Below are 14,806 nucleotides of genomic sequence, written 5' to 3'. Positions count from 1 at the left end.
TGGTGCACAGATTTACGCTCACGCAAGCGTCGACCGATCTGAATGGCCAAAGACATAGACTCATTCAGACCAGCAGGCATAGGAAATCCCACCATGACATCCTTAAGGGCTTCAGAGATACCCTTTCTGAAAATAGCTGCGAGCGCACCTTCATTCCATTGAGTGAGTACGGACCACTTTCTAAATTTCTGACAATATACCTCTATCTCATCCTGACCCTGACACAGAGCCAGCAAGTTTTTCTCTGCCTGATCCACTGAATTAGGTTCATCGTACAGCAATCCGAGCGCCAGGAAAAACGCATCAATATTACTTAATGCAGGATCTCCCGGCGCAAGAGAAAATGCCCAGTCCTGAGGGTCGCCACGTAAAAAAGAAATAATGATCCTAACTTGTTGAACTGGGTCACCAGAGGAGCGAGGTTTCAAAGCCAGAAATAGTTTACAATTATTTTTGAAACTCAGAAATTTAGTTCTATCTCCAAAAAACAAATCAGAATAGGAATTCTTGGTTCTAACATAGAATTCTGAACCACAAAGTCTTGAGTATTTTGTACTCTTGCCGTGAATTGATCCACACATGAAGACAGACCTTTAATGTCCATCGCTACACCTGTGTCCTGAACCACCCAAATGTCTAGGGGAAAAAAAAGGCAAAACACAGTGCAGAGAAAAAAAAATGGTCTCAGAACTTCTTTTTTCCCTCTATTGAGAATCATTAGTACTTTGGCCTCCAGTACTGTTATGAGAAGGTAATTCAGTACCACAATGGACATAGAAGTCAGAGCACATACAGTGACCTGACAATAACCCAAAAACATAGAACGAGCTCTGAGACGTGGGAACTCTGCTGACCGCAATCCCTAATCCTCTTCAACCACACTAGAGGCAGCCGTGGATTGCGCCTAACGCTCCCTATGCAACTCGGCACAGCCTGAGAAACTAGCTAGCCTGAAGATAGAAAATAAGCCTACCTTGCCTCAGAGAAATACCCCAAAGGAAAAGGCAGCCCCCACATATAATGACTGTGAGTTAAGATGAAAAGACAAACGTAGAGATGAAATAGATTTAGCAAAGTGAGGCCAGACTTTCTGAACAGAGCGAGGATAGGAAAGGTAACTTTGCGGTCAACACAAAACCCTACAAACAACCACGCAAAGGGGGCAAAAAGACCCTCCGTACCGACTAACGGCACGGAGGTACACCCTCTGCATCCCAGAGCTTCCAGCAAGCAAGAAAAACCAAATAAGCAAGCTGGACAGAAAAAAACAGCAAACAAAATAACAAAAGCGGAACTTAGCTATGCAGAGCAGCAGGCCACAGGAACAATCCAGGAGGAAGCAAGTCCTATACTAGAACATTGACTGGAGGCCAGGATCAAAGCACTAGGTGGAGTTAAATAGAGCAGCACCTAACGACTTCCCCACATCACCTGAGGAAGGAAACTCAGAAGCCGCAGTACCACTCTCCTCCACCAACGGAAGCTCATAGAGAGAATCAGCCGAAGTACCACTTGTGACCACAGGAGGGAGCTCTGCCACAGAATTCACAACAGAGGTCATCCCACGGGCATGCAGTTGAGAAAAAGCAGGACTTAATCCCAGAAACGTCTGCTTGCCGCTGACCACTGCTGGTTATAATAGCAGAACCAGGAATAACAGTGGTTACCAGACACACAGCATCAGACTGGGCAAGGCGCTGTGAACACTTACAGAAGGCTAATGTCTGTATGCATGGGTGAATGTGGACACCTCTCTCAGTAAAGCCTACATATATGGGTTGGCCAGCCAGATATTAGCCTTCGGTAAGTATTCACATTTGGGCAGGGAGGTCAGGGACCCATCAGATTAATGAGACCACCTTGACAATGGTTGATGGGCTCACACTATTTGGCCAAATTCTGTGCAAAGTGTCTCATAAATATTTTTCCTAATGTTCAAAAAGCCATTTTGCTATTCATATTTCATGTATTTCATATTCGACATGCTTTGGCACGATAGAGTGCAACCTTTTTTTCTATACCTGTATAATGACATCTGTTATGCCTCAAAAACTATTATACTGCATTTGGTTCTATAAGCCACCACTATATATGGTAGCTGTGCTGTGCAGTAATCATTTCTTAAACCTACTTACTACTACTACTGGAAAAGTGATGAGTATATATAAAGAGAAAGATACTATATATAAGGAGTAATTAAAAGCTATACACAATATAACATCATCATTAAAACTGACACTTAAATAAGTTTCAAAATATTTGGACATAGTAACTGAAATAAACCTATAGCAGAAAAATATACGAGTGCATTATGAATAACCTTGCCACGCCATTGTTGATTGTTTTTAATGCACTTGATGACATTCTCTGTTAACTGCTCTAACTGGGTCAAAATCATTGGAGAAAGCATCATGTACTTTATTACTTTACCCCTAGCTGCTCCCCCTGGCTCAAGGGCATCGTGAATAGGCATATTGCCCTTCGTGTTATTAGACTTGATTACTTCACCCTTAGAGTACCGTCACACAGTGCCATTTTGATCGCTACGACGGTACGATTCATGACGTTCCAGCGATATCGTTACAATATCGCTGTGTCTGACACGCAGCAGCGATCAGGGATCCTGCTGAGAATCGTACGTCGTAGCAGATCGTTTGGAACATTCTTTCGTCGCTGGATCTCCCGCTGTCATCGCTAGATCCGTGTGTGTGACACCGATCTAGCGATGCGCTCGCTTGTAACCAGGGTAAACATCGGGTTACTAAGAGCAGGACCGCGCTTAGTAACCCGATGTTTACCCTGGTTACCAGCGTAAATGTAAAAAAAAAAAAACAGTACATACTTACATTCCGGTGTCCGTCAGGTCCCTTGCCGTCTGCTTCCCGCACTGTGACTGCCGACCGTAAAGTGAAAGCAGAGCACAGCGGTGACGTCACCGCTGTGCTGTGCTTTCACTTTACGGCCGGCAGTCAGTGAGTGCGGGAAGCAGACGGCAAGGGACAGACACCGGAATGTAAGTATGTACTGTTTGTTTTTTTTACGCTGGTAACCAGGGTAAATATCGGGTTACTAAGCGCGGTCCTGCACTTAGTAACCCGATGTTTACCCTGGTTACCCGGGGACCTCGGCATCGTTGGTCGCTGGAGAGCTGTCTGTGTGACAGCTCTCCAGTGACCACACTACGACTTACCAACGATCACGGCCAGATCGTATCGCTGGTCGTGATCGTTGGTAAATCGTATAGTGTGACGGTACCCTTAGTCACTCCCCGCTGACTCAAGGGCACACAGATTAGGTATGCTGTTCTTCAGTTTAATGCACTGCTTTGTTCAGAGGACAACGTTAAAAGTAACAAGAGCTGGTTAATATAAACAGTCAAAATCCGTGCCTCAGCATTCTCAAGTCACATGAACAAAAGAGAGGGTCCTTGAAGTGACAGATTGTATTAAATGGCATGCTTTTTTTTGTCTTTTTCTTTTTTCCCTCCAGTCGCTGTTTCTAGCTCGGAGGAGCCAATTGGATAAAAAAGGCCACAGCAGCCCTGTTTATTAACATATTTACTTTACAAAAATTGAACATATTACAAATATGGGACGGGGTTGGGACCTGTGGAAGCTGTGCACCAACTGTTATTGCGCCATCAGCCGCCCCTTAGGCCCTCAACCATACCAGTTCGAGGACCCTCATGCTTATGCCCTCAACCGCACCACATCAGTTTGAGGACCTTACTGAATGGCGCCACCAAATAAATTGTCCCGCTGAGTTCTCAGCCCAGTAGGGACCCCTTGCAAAAGAGGGGAGGGATAGGTAACTGCCCCACCACAATGGGCCCCCGAGCCCCCACTCCTCCCTCTGCAACCATCACCTGGCTTTCCACAGACCCATTAGGCATGCAAAATATTATTGCCATGATCCCAGGGACTTTACCCTAACAGGGTCTTATAAGCTATAAATGCTTCTGGAGACCAGGGAGCCCTACCGTGATGGTCACCCTGGATAAATAGGCCACAGCAGCCTTGTTTTTTAAAATATTTACATTACAAAAATGAACATATCAATATAACACTGACAAATAAGGAACGGGGTCTATGGAAGCTGTGCACCAGCTTTTTTGTGCCATCAGCTGCACCTTAGGCCCTCAACCGCACCACATCGGTTGGAGGACCCTCCTGCCTATGCCCTCAACTGCACCACACCAGTTCGAGGACCCTACTGAATGGCACGACCAATTAAATTGTCTCACTGAGACCTCACTTTTTATTTAAATTATACTCTGATCACCAATTGAAGCAAGAGAAGAGGGGTAGTGTTGTGAATTCTGTGGTCGGGCTCCCTCCTGTGGTCATGAATGGTACTTCGGCTGGTTCTGTCCATGGACTTCCTCTGGTGGGTGTTTCTGAGTTTCCTTCCACAGGTGACGAGGTTAAGTCGTTAGCTGGCTGCTCTATTTAACTCCACTTAGATCTTTGCTCCATGCCACCTGTCAATGTTCCAGTATTGGTCTAGTTCACTCCTGGATCGTTCTTGTGACCTGTCTTCCCAGCAGAAGCTAAGTTCCAGCTTGTATTTCTTTGGTTTGCTATTTTTCTGTCCAGCTTGCTATTTTTATTGTTGTCTTGCTTGCTGGAAGCTCTGGGACGCAGAGGGAGCGCCTCCGCACCGAGAGTCGGTGCGGAGGGTCTTTTTGCGCCCTCTGCGTGGTCATTTTGTAGGTTTTTGTGCTGACCGCAAAGTAACCTTTCCTATCCTCGGTCTGTTCAGTAAGTCGGGCCTCACATTGCTAAATCTATTTCATCTCTGTGTTTGTATTTTCATCTTTGCTCACAGTCATTATATGTGGGGGGCTGCCTTTTCCTTTGGGGAATTTCCCTGAGGCAAGGTAGACTTTATTTTTCTATCTTCAGGGCTAGCTAGTTCCTTAGGCTGTGCCAAGTTGCATAGGGAGCGTTAGGCGCAATCCACGGCTATTTCTAGTGTGTTTGATAGGATTAGGGATTGCGGTCAGCAGAGTTCCCACATCCCAGAACTCGTCCTTTATTATCAGTAACTATCAGGTCATTCTGTGTGCTCTTAACCACCAGGTCCTTTATTGTCCTGACCACCAGGTCATAACAGTACAGGTGGCCAAAGTACTAATGCATCTCAATAGAGGGATAAGAGAAGTTCTGAGACCATTTTTTTTTCTTTGCAGTGTGTTCTGTCTCTCTTTTCCCCTTTACCTCTGGGTGGTTCAGGACACTGGTGTAAACATGGACATTCAAGGTCTGTCCTCTTGGATGGATAATCTCACTACAAGGGTACAAAACATTCAAGATTTTGTGGTTCAGAATCCAATGTCAGAGCCTAGGATTCCAATTCCGGATTTGTTTTTTGGTGATAGATCTAAGTTCTTGAATTTCAAAAATAATTGTAAATTGTTTCTTGCCTTGAAACCTCGCTCCTCAGGTGACCCTGTTCAACAAGTAAGGATCATTATTTCTTTGTTACGTGGTGACCCTCAAGACTGGGCATTTTCCCTTGCGCCAGGAGATCCGGCATTGCGTGATGTTGATGCGTTTTTCCTGGCGCTTGGATTGCTTTATGACGAACCTAATTCAGTGGATCAGGCAGAGAAAATCTTGCTGGCTCTGTCTCAGGGTCAGGATGAAGCGGAGATATATTGTCAGAAGTTTAGAAAGTGGTCTGTGCTCACTCAGTGGAATGAATGTGCCCTGGCATCTATCTTCAGAAAGGGTCTCTCTGAAGCCCTTAAGGATGTCATGGTGGGGTTTCCCATGCCTGATGGTCTGAATGAGTCTATGTCCTTGGCCATTCAGATCGATCGACGCTTGCGTGAGCGTAAAGCTGTGCACCATTTGGCGGTACTATCTGAGCATGGGCCTGAGCCTATGCAATGTGATAGTACTTTGACCAGAGCTGAATGGCAAGAACACAGACGTCGGAATGGGCTTTGTTTTTACTGTGGTGATTCCACTCATGCTATCTCCCATTGTCCTAAGCGCACTAAGCCGTTCGCTAGGTCTGCCACCATTGGTACGGTACAGTCTAAATTTCTATTGTCTGTTACTCTGATTTGCTCTTTGTCATCCTATTCTGTTATGGCATTTGTGGATTCAGGCGCTGCCCTGAATTTGATGGACTTGGAGTATGCTAGGCGCTGTGGTTTTTTCTTGGAGCCCCTGCAGTATCCTATTCCATTGAGAGGAATTGATGCTACCCCTTTGGGCCAAGAATAAGCCTCAGTACTGGACCCAATTGACCATGTGCATGGCTCCTGCACATCAGGAGGATATCCGCTTTCTGGGGTTGCATAATCTGCATGATGTGATCGTTTTGGGGTTGCCATGGCTACAGGTTCATAATCCAGTATTGGACTGGAAATCTATGTCTGTGTCCAGCTGGGGTTGCCAGGGGGTACATGGTGATGTTCCATTTTTGTCTATTTCGTCTTCCACTCCTTCAGAAGTTCCAGAGTTTTTGTCGGATTATCGGGATGTATTTGATGAGCCCAAAGCCAGTGCCCTACCTCCTCATAGGGATTGCGATTGTGCAATTGATTTGATTCCTGGTAGTAAGTTTCCTAAGGGCCGATTGTTCAATTTATCTGTGCCAGAGCACGCCGCTATGCGGAGTTATATAAAGGAGTCCTTGGAGAAAGGCCATATTCGCCCGTCGTCATCACCGTTAGGAGCAGGGTTCTTTTTTGTGGCCAAGAAGGATGGTTCTTTGAGACCTTGTATTGATTACCGCCTTCTTAATAAAATTACAGTCAAATTTCAGCATCCTTTGCCGTTGCTGTCTGATTTGTTTGCTCATATTAAAGGGGCTAGTTGGTTCGCCAAGATAGATCTTCGAGGGGCGTATAATCTTGTGCGTATTAAACAAGGCGATGAATGGAAAACAGCATTTAATACGCCCGAGGGCCATTTTGAGTACCTGGTTATGCAATTCAGGCTTTCCAATGCTCCATCAGTATTTGAGTCCTTTATGCATGATATCTTCCGAGAGTACCTGGATAAATTCCTGATTGTGTATTTGGATGATATTTTGGTCTTTTCGGATGATTGGGAGTCTCATGTGAAGCAGGCCAGAATGGTGTTCCAGGTCCTTCGTGCGAATTCCTTGTTTGTGAAGGGGTCAAAGTGTCTCTTTGGAGTTCAGAAGGTTTCATTTTTGGGGTTCATTTTTTCCCCTTCTACTATCGAGATGGACCCTGTTAAAGTCCAGGCCATTTACGATTGGACTCAGCCGTCACCTGTGAAGAGCCTGCAAAAGTTCCTGGGCTTTGCTAATTTTTATCGGCGCTTCATCGCTAATTTTTCTACTGTTGCTAAACCGTTGAGTGATTTGACCAAGAAGGGTGCTGATGTGGTCAATTGGTCTTCTGCAGCTGTAGAGGCTTTTCAGGAGTTGAAGCGTCGTTTTTCTTCTGCCCTGTGTTGTGCCAGCCAGATGTTTCGCTCCCGTTTCAGGTTGAGGTTGATGCTTCTGAGATTGGAGCAGGGGCTGTTTTGTCGCAAAGAAGTTCTGATGGCTCGGTGATGAAGCCATGTGCTTTCTTTTCTAGAAAGTTTTCACCTGCTGAGCGTAACTATGATGTTGGTAATCGTGAGTTGTTGGCCATGAAGTGGGCATTCGAGGAGTGGCGTCATTGGCTGGAAGGAGCCAAGCATCGCGTGGTGGTCTTGAAGGATCACAAGAATTTGACTTATCTTGAGTCTGCCAAACGGTTGAATCCGAGACAGGCTCGATGGTCGTTATTTTTCTCCCATTTTGATTTTGTGGTTTCGTACCTTCCGGGCTCTAAGAATGTGAAGGCTGATGCCCTGTCAAGGAGTTTTGTGCCTGACACTCCGGGTGTTCCTGAGCCGGCGGCTATTCTCAAAGAGGGGGTAATTTTGTCTGCCATCTCCCCTGATTTGCGGCGGGTGCTGCAAAAGTTTAAGGCTGATAGACCTGACCATTGCCCAGAGGAGAAACTGTTTGTCCCTGAAAGATGGACTAGTAGAGTTATCTCTGAGATTCATTGTTCAGTGTTGGCTGGGCATCCTGGAATCTTTAGTACCAGAGATTTGGTGGCTAGATCCTTCTTTTGGCCGTCTTTGTCACGGGATGTGCGTTCTTTTGTGCAGTCCTGTGGGACTTGTGCTCGGGCTAAGCCCTGCTGTTCTCGTGCCAGTGGGTTGCTTTTGCCCTTGCCGGTCCCTAAGAGGCCCTGGACACATATTTCTATGGATTTTATTTCGGATCTCCCCGTCTCTCAAAAGATGTCGGTCATTTGGGTGGTTTGTGTTCGCTTTTCTAAGATGGTCCATTTGGTGCCCTTGTCTAAATTGCCTTCCTCCTCTGATTTGGTGCCATTGTTTTTCCAGCATGTGGTTCGTTTGCATGGTACCCCGGAGAACATCGTTTCTGACAGAGGTTCCCAGTTTGTTTCGAGGTTTTGGCGATCCTTTTGTGCTAGGATGGGCATTGATTTGTCTTTTTCCTTGGCTTTCCATCCTCAGACAAATGGCCAAACCGAACGAACTAATCAAACTTTGGAAACATATCTGAGATGCTTTGTTTCTGCTGATCAGGATGATTGGGTGTCCTTTTTGCCATTGGCTGAGTTCGCCCTTAATAATCGGGCCAGCTCGGCTACTTTGGTTTCGCCGTTTTTCTGCAATTCTGGTTTCCATCCTCGTTTCTCTTCAGGGCAGGTTGAGTCTTCGGACTGTCCTGGTGTAGATACTGTGGTGGATAGGTTGCAGCAGATTTGGACTCATGTGGTGGACAATTTGACATTGTCCCAGGAGAAGGCTCAACGTTTCGCTAACTGCCGGCGCTGTGTGGGTGCCCGACTGTTGTGAATTCTGTGGCTGAGTTCACTTCTGTGGTCACAAGTGGTATTGCAGTCTCTGGGCTTCCTCCCTCAGGTGTTTTGGTGAGCTCGTTGGCTGCCTTGCTATTTAGCTCCACCTGAGTCTGTCTTCCTTGCTCCTTGTCAATGTTCCAGTGTTGGATCTGAGCTACTGCATCTTTCCTTGGGCCTGCTGCTCTGCTAGATAAGTGCTTCTAGTTTGTTTTCTGTTTTTTCTGTCCAGCTTGCTATTAACTTTTGCTGGAAGCTCTGAGAAGCAAAGGGGTGCACCGCCGTGCTGTTAGTTCGGCACGGTGGGTCTTTTTGCCCCTTTGCGTGGTTTTCGTTTTAGGGTTTTTTGTAGACTGCATAGTTCTCTTTGCTATCCTCGCTCTGTCTAGAATATCGGGCCTCACTTTGCTGAATCTATTTCATTCCTACGTTTGTCTTTTCATCTTGCTAACAGTCATTATATGTGGGGGGCTGCCTATTCCTTTGGGGTATTTCTCTGAGGTAAGTCAGGCTTGTATTTCTATCTTCAGGCTAGTCAGCTGCTCAGGCAGTGCCGAGTTGCATAGGTAGTGATAGGCGCAATCCACTGCTGCTTATAGTTGTGTGAGGATAGATCAGGTACTGCAGTCTACAGAGATTCCACGTCTCAGAGCTCGTCCTATTGTTTTTGGTTATTGCCAGATCTCTGTATGTGCGCTGATTACTGCACGCTGTGTTGCCTGATTGCCAGCCATAACAGTACAAGGAGCCACACCAATGATTCCCAATAGAGGGAAAAAAGAAATCCTGACATCATTTTTTTTTCTTAGCTCTGTCTTCAGTCTTTTTTTTCCCCTAGACATTAGAGTGCTTCAGGACACAGCTGTGGACATGGATATTCAGGCTCTGTGCTCCTCAATGGATAATCTCGTTGTAAATGTACAAAAGATTCAAGATACTATTGATCAGAAATCGATGCTAGAACCAAGAATTCCGATTCCTGATTTGTTTTTTGGTGACAGAACTAAGTTCCTGAGCTTCAGAAATAATTGTAAGCTATTTTTGGCCTTGAAACCTCATTCTTCTGGTAATCCTATTCAACAGGTTTTGATTATTATTTCTTTTTTGCGCGGCGACCCACAGGACTGGGCGTTTTCTCTTGCACCAGGAGATTCTGCATTGAGTAATGTTGATGCATTTTTCCAGGCACTGGGATTGCTTTACGATGAGCCTAATTCAGTGGATCAGGCTGAGAAAAATCTGCTGGCTTTATGCCAGGGTCAGGATGATGTAGAAGTATATTGTCAGAAATTTAGGAAGTGGTCAGTACTCACTCTGTGGAATGAATCTGCACTAGCGGCTTTGTTCAGAAAGGGTCTCTCTGAAGCTCTTAAGGATGTAATGGTGGGATTTCCTATGCCTGCTGGTTTGAATGAGTCTATGTCCTTGGCCATTCAGATCGGTCGTCGCTTGCGCGAGCGTAAATCTGTGCACCATCTGGCGGTATTGTCTGAGAGTAAACCTGAGCCTATGCAGTGCGACAGGACTATGACTAAAGTAGAACGGCAAGAACACAGACGTCTGAACAGACTGTGTTTCTATTGTGGTGATTCTACTCATGCTATTTCTAATTGTCCTAAACGCACTAGGCGGTTCGATAGCTCTGCCGTTATTGGTACTGTACAGTCCAAATTCCTTTTGTCCATTACCTTAATGTGCTCTTTGTCATCGTATTCTGTCATGGCGTTTGTGGATTCAGGCGCTGCCCTGAATCTGATGGATTTGGATTATGCTAAACGTTGTGGATTTTTCTTGGAGCCTTTGCGGTGTCCTATTCCGTTGAGAGGAATTGATGCTACACCTTTGGCCAAGAATAAGCCTCAGTACTGGGCCCAGCTGACCATGTGCATTGCTCCTGCACATCAGGAAGTTATTCGCTTTCTGGTACTGCATAATTTGCATGATGTGGTCGTGTTGGGGTTGCCATGGCTACAAACCCATAATCCAGTATTGGATTGGAACTCTATGTCGGTAACCAGCTGGGGTTGTCAGGGAGTACATGGTGATGTTCCATTTTTGTCTATTTCGTCATCCATTCCTTCTGACATCCCAGAGTTCTTGTCGGACTTTCAGGATGTATTTGAAGAGTCCAAGTCTGATGCCCTACCTCCGCATAGGAATTGTGATTGTGCTATCGATTTGATTCCTGGTAGTAAATTCCCTAAGGGTCGTTTATTTAATTTGTCCATACCTGAACACACCGCTATGCGCAGTTATGTGAAGGAGTCCCTGGAGAAGGGACATATTCGCCCATCGTCGTCACCATTGGGAGCAGGGTTCTTTTTTGTAGCCAAGAAGGATGGTTCGCTAAGACCGTGTATTGATTACCGCCTTCTTAATAAGATCACTGTTAAGTTTCAGTATCCCTTGCCATTGATTTCTGACTTGTTTGCTCGGATTAAGGGGGCTAGTTGGTTTACTAAGATTGATCTTCGTGGTGCGTATAATCTGGTGAGAATCAGGCAGGGAGATGAATGGAAAACGGCATTTAATACGCCCGAGGGTCATTTTGAGTATCTGGTGATGCCGTTCGGACTTGCCAATGCTCCATCTGTTTTTCAGTCTTTTATGCATGACATTTTCCGTGAGTATCTGGATAAATTCTTGATTGTTTACTTGGATGACATTTTGATCTTCTCAGATGATTGGGAGTCTCATGTGAAGCAAGTCAGAATGGTTTTCCAGGTACTGCGTGCTAATTCCTTGTTCGTGAAGGGATCAAAGTGTCTCTTCGGTGTGCAGAAAGTTTCATTTTTGGGGTTCATCTTTTCCCCTTCTACTATCGAGATGGATCCGGTTAAGGTTCAGGCCATCCAGGATTGGACTCAGCCGACATCTCTAAAAAGTCTGCAGAAATTCCTGGGCTTTGCTAATTTTTATCGTCGCTTCATCTGTAATTTTTCTAGCATTGCCAGACCATTGACCGATTTGACCAAGAAGGGTGCTGATTTGGTTAATTGGTCTTCTGCTGCCGTGGAAGCTTTTCAGGAGTTGAAGCGTCGTTTTTGCTGTGCCCCTGTGTTGTGTCAACCTGATGTTTCTCTTCCGTTCCAGGTCGAGGTTGATGCTTCTGAGATTGGTGCAGGGGCGGTTTTGTCACAGAGAGGTTCTGGTTGCTCAGTGTTCAAACCATGTGCTTTCTTTTCCAGGAAATTTTCTGCTGCTGAGCGTAATTATGATGTGGGCAACCGAGAGTTGCTGGCCATGAAGTGGGCATTCGAGGAGTGGCGTCATTGGCTTGAGGGTGCTAAGCATCGCGTGGTGGTTTTGACTGATCATAAGAACCTTACTTATCTTGAGTCTGCCAAGCGCTTGAATCCTAGACAGGCCCGTTGGTCGTTATTTTTTGCTCGTTTTGATTTTGTGATTTCATACCTTCCGGGCTCTAAAAATGTGAAGGCGGATGCTCTGTCTAGGAGTTTTGTGCCCGACTCTCCGGGGTTATCTGAGCCGGCGAGTATCCTCAAGGAAGGAGTCATTGTGTCTGCCATCTCCCCTGATTTGCGGAGAGTGTTGCAGAAATTTCAGGATAATAAACCTGATCGTTGTCCGGCCGAGAAACTGTTCGTCCCTGATAGGTGGACTAGTAAAGTTATCTCTGAACTTCATTGTTCGGTGCTGGCCGGTCATCCAGGAATCTTTGGTACCAGGGAGTTGGTTGCTAGATCCTTCTGGTGGCCATCTCTGTCACGGGATGTGCGTGCTTTTGTGCAGTCCTGTGGAATTTGTGCTAGGGCTAAGCCCTGCTGTTCACGTGCCAGTGGGTTGCTTTTGCCCTTGCCGGTCCCGAAGAGGCCTTGGACACATATTTCGATGGATTTCATTTCTGACCTTCCCGTTTCTCAAAAAATGTCGGTCATTTGGGTGGTCTGTGATCGCTTTTCTAAAATGGTCCATCTGGTGCCCTTGGTTAAATTGCCTTCCTCCTCTGATTTGGTGCCTGTGTTCTTCCAGCATGTGGTTCGTTTACATGGCATTCCTGAGAATATTGTTTCTGACAGAGGTTCCCAGTTTGTCTCGAGGTTCTGGCGAGCCTTTTGTGGTAGGATGGGCATTGACCTATCTTTCTCCTCGGCCTTCCATCCTCAGACTAATGGCCAGACCGAACGAACCAATCAGACCTTGGAAACATATCTGAGATGTTTTGTTTCCGCTGACCAGGATGATTGGGTGTCATTTTTGCCGTTGGCTGAGTTCGCCCTTAATAATCGGGCCAGCTCGGCTACCTTGGTCTCTCCATTTTTCTGCAATTCTGGGTTCCATCCTCGTTTCTCTTCAGGACAGGTTGAGTCTTCGGACTGTCCTGGTGTGGATTCTGTGGTGGACAGGTTGCAGCAGATCTGGACTCAGGTAGTGGACAATTTGACCTTGTCCCAGGAGAAGGCTCAGCTTTTCGCTAATCGCAGACGCCGTGTGGGACCCCGACTTCGTGTTGGGGATCTGGTTTGGTTATCTTCTCGTCATATTCCTATGAAGGTTTCCTCTCCTAAATTTAAACCTCGTTTTATTGGTCCGTATAGGATTTCTGAGATTCTCAATCCGATGTCTTTTCGTCTGATCCTCCCAGACTCCTTTTCCATACATAATGTATTCCATAGGTCGTTGTTGAGGAGATACGTGGCACCTATGGTTCCATCTGTGGAGCCTCCTGCCCCTGTTTTGGTGGAGGGGGAATTGGAGTATATTGTGGAGAAGATTTTGGATTCTCGTGTCTCTAGACGGAAACTCCAGTATCTGGTCAAATGGAAGGGTTATGCTCAGGAAGATAATTCCTGGGTTTTTGCCTCTGATGTCCATGCCCCAGATCTTGTTCGTGCCTTTCATGTGGCTCATCCTGGTCGGCCTGGGGGTTCTGGTGAGGGTTCGGTGACCCCTCCTCAAGGGGGGGGTACTGTTGTGAATTCTGTGGCTGAGTTCACTTCTGTGGTCACAAGTGGTATTGCAGTCTCTGGGCTTCCTCCCTCAGGTGTTTTGGTGAGCTCGTTGGCTGCCTTGCTATTTAGCTCCACCTGAGTCTGTCTTCCTTGCTCCTTGTCAATGTTCCAGTGTTGGATCTGAGCTACTGCATCTTTCCTTGGGCCTGCTGCTCTGCTAGATAAGTGCTTCTAGTTTGTTTTCTGTTTTTTCTGTCCAGCTTGCTATTAACTTTTGCTGGAAGCTCTGAGAAGCAAAGGGGTGCACCGCCGTGCTGTTAGTTCGGCACGGTGGGTCTTTTTGCCCCTTTGCGTGGTTTTCGTTTTAGGGTTTTTTGTAGACTGCATAGTTCTCTTTGCTATCCTCGCTCTGTCTAGAATATCGGGCCTCACTTTGCTGAATCTATTTCATTCCTACGTTTGTCTTTTCATCTTGCTAACAGTCATTATATGTGGGGGGCTGCCTATTCCTTTGGGGTATTTCTCTGAGGTAAGTCAGGCTTGTATTTCTATCTTCAGGCTAGTCAGCTGCTCAGGCAGTGCCGAGTTGCATAGGTAGTGATAGGCGCAATCCACTGCTGCTTATAGTTGTGTGAGGATAGATCAGGTACTGCAGTCTACAGAGATTCCACGTCTCAGAGCTCGTCCTATTGTTTTTGGTTATTGCCAGATCTCTGTATGTGCGCTGATTACTGCACGCTGTGTTGCCTGATTGCCAGCCATAACACCCGACTTCGTGTTGGGGATTTGGTTTGGTTGTCGTCTCATTATGTTACTATGAAGGTTTCCTCTCCTAAGTTTAAGCCTCGTTTCATTGGTCCGTATAAGATTTCTGAGGTTATCAATCCTGTGTCATTTCGTTTGGCCCTTCCTGCTTCTTTTGCCATCCATAATGTGTTCCATAGGTCGTTATTGCGGAGATACGTGGCGCCTGTGGTTCCATCCGTTGATCCTCCTGCCCCGGTGTTGGTTGAGGGGGAGTTGGAGTATGTGGTGGAGA

This window comes from Ranitomeya imitator, chromosome 5 (assembly GCF_032444005.1).
Source record: "Ranitomeya imitator isolate aRanImi1 chromosome 5, aRanImi1.pri, whole genome shotgun sequence".
NCBI classification, from domain to species: domain Eukaryota; kingdom Metazoa; phylum Chordata; class Amphibia; order Anura; family Dendrobatidae; genus Ranitomeya; species Ranitomeya imitator.
This window is presented reverse-complemented; position numbering follows the sequence as displayed.